The following is a 2,803-nucleotide window of genomic DNA, read 5'->3' as shown; positions in this document are numbered from 1 at the left end:
CGCGGGGGAGGCGCTCCCCGCCGGGCAGGAGTCGGGGCGCCGAGCCGGGCCCCCCGCTGCTCGCTCGCTCGCTCCCCGCGGCTCCGCCTGGCCCGAGTCAGCGCGCACCCCGCGCCGGGGCCGTATTTATATTCGAAAAATAACACGGGCGGGCGGCGAGCGGCCAGCCAATGGCACGGGCCGCCGGCAGAGCCAGCCCCGGCCGGGGGGGGACCGCCAGCCCCCGCCGGGGAGGGGTCAGGCTGCGGGCCGGGGGGGCGGGGAGCGGCTCGCTGGAGCAAGCGGGGGGGGGTTGCAGCCCGCAGAGCCTGGGGGCGCCTCATCCCAGGGGTCCCCCCCATCTTTGCTCCCCCAATCCGCGCCCTCTCCTGCCGCCCGGGACGGGGATCGAGCCACCACAAAGCCCGATCCCCCCCCCCCCAGCTCCTTTATCCGCAACCGAAATATGAAGCCCCCTGCAGCTTCGGCCCCGGAGAGGTGAATTTCCGCAGGCAGAGACACCAGGCCAGGAGCCCCCCCCGTCCGGGGGTGGACAAGAACTTGTGTGGCTAGAAATGTTCGCAGGGGTTTTGATTTAATGATTTAAATGGTGCAAGCCCAGGGCAGGCTGCTTGGCATTAAATCCTCTCTGCCCACCCACCCCCCTTCCCGCAGGGTTTGCAGCCCACATGTTGCAGCTTGATCCCAAGAGGTGAGGGGGGGAGGAGGGGCAGTTTCTTGGGACCCACTGGGGCTGGGAGAAGCTGAATGTGAAACTGGCTCAGAGCAAAAGTGAAAGCTGCAGGGCCTGTTCTCCTTGCAAAGAATAAAAGCAAAGAGAAATGCCGGGAAGCTTCCTATGGGGACAGGTTTCATGGTGCGAGTGATGGGGCCTGCAGGGAGGGGGACATCTTAGACCCTGCTCCTGCCCGGGGGTCCATGCTGCCGGAGCGCCCACAGCCTGCAGGGAGCAGCTGACAGGGTCTGGGCCTGAAATGTCACCGTTCACCCCAGCCCATTGCTTAAAGGCTAAAGTAACAGCCTCAGTCCCCCTCCTCCATCCTGCCCCCACCCCATTTGCAGGGTGAGGGGGTTAGGTGGCTGCTCCACCTAAACGCTAATCTGTGGCCCAACTTTGCAGCTCCTGGCGCTGGCTTGCCACGGAGAGCATCTGCTGGCCCGGCCCCCTCTTTCCCTCCATCCCCAAAACCACATCTCAGGGCTTACGGGACAGACAGGGTCTTGCATGGGGCCTGCACACCAGGATGAATGTAGCACAAGGCACCGTTCGGAGCCACCCAGCCAACACACCATGGAGCAAGGCTCCTGGCTGGATCCAAGGAGGCCAGTTGGGTCAGGCAGGTCAAGGGAAAATTAGGGGAGTTTTCCATGGGCTCCGTGGCCGTGCAGATTCAGGGGCCAGACCCTGCGTGGTGGCTGAGAAAGCTGGTTATTTATTTTCTCGAGCAAAAAGTGAACCAGGAAGTTGTGCAGGCCTAGCCCTGCCCCCATTGAAATCAATGGGGGTTTTGCCGTGGATACCCGCCAGGATTAAGAACTCATACTCCAGTGCACCATCCGTTAACCCTTTGGAGACTGCAGCCCCTCGGTGCAGAATGAGCCCCTAAGTATTCGGAGAAAGACCAGGGCTAGAAGAGCTATTCTGAAGGTAACCGCAGATGCAAACAGTTAAAGGAAGCAGGGTTAAAGGTGACATTTCAAAGCATGAGGCCTTCCCAGGGTTCCTACATGCGCAGAGAAAGGGGAATTCTGCTCCTTGGTTGTATTCTGTTTTTCTTCCTTTTTTTCTTCCGCTCAGTCCAAAGCCCACAAAGGTCCCAACGTTTCCTTTATCTTTTTGTCTCTACGCCTAAAACCTAAATATTAAACCACTGCAATTTTCAGACTCAGACATGCTAAGGTGAATTTCTACACAGCCATAAACAAAGCCGGGTTATATGCTATCATATAGTTTGAAGGATTTATTCCACAGATTCCCTGGGAAACCAGTGAGATTCCTCCCCCTTCCCCACCCACCCAAAGGCAATTCCCTTGCAATACATCTGAAAACACTTATAAATGGCATATGGACATGCTTTGTGACTTTCCTGAGTCGTTTGTTTAAAAGCTGCTTTTTTCTTTCACCCAGTCTTGTTAAAAATCAAAACATCCCTGAGAATGATCTGCCCCCTAAAGATAGGTTTTGTCGTACTTCTCAGGCTCCTAGTTGAAGGAGATAGATAGATAGATAGATAGATAGAGGGGGTGGATGGGGATAGATAGATTAGATAGATAGATAGATACAAGGGGTGTATGGGGATAAATGAGATAGATAGATACAGGGGGTGTATGGGGATAGATTGATTAGATTAGCTATTCGTATGACGTAGCACATAGGAGCTCCAGTCATGGATTAGGATTGTGCTAGGTGCTGTACAACCCAGAACAAATTATTGCAGATTGGAAGCTCCTCAGGGCAGGGACCATTTTTTGTCCTGGGGTTGTACGGCAGCCAGCACCATGAGTGGGGCTCCTCCCACACTGCTGCACCAGTAATCCTATTAGCACTTCACATTAGGTGGATGTTTCCACTGAGGCCAATTAGCAGTGAGGGAGTTAACAAGGCTGATACTGAAATGGTCGTTTTTGCCCCAACACCCCATTGAACTGAATGGGTCGGTTCACACCTCCTCCCTAGAGATATTGTGTTGGGTTTTCTCCCCACCTGCACTAAGCGGGTGGCCTTACCTTCACAAGCAGACAGGGCTGCCCTTTGGTTCTGTTTGTCCGGCGGGGTCCTGGCACTGTGGTAATACAAATAATA

The sequence above is a fragment of the Mauremys mutica genome, chromosome 5 (assembly GCF_020497125.1).
Source record: "Mauremys mutica isolate MM-2020 ecotype Southern chromosome 5, ASM2049712v1, whole genome shotgun sequence".
Taxonomy (NCBI): Eukaryota; Metazoa; Chordata; order Testudines; family Geoemydidae; genus Mauremys; species Mauremys mutica.
This window is presented reverse-complemented; position numbering follows the sequence as displayed.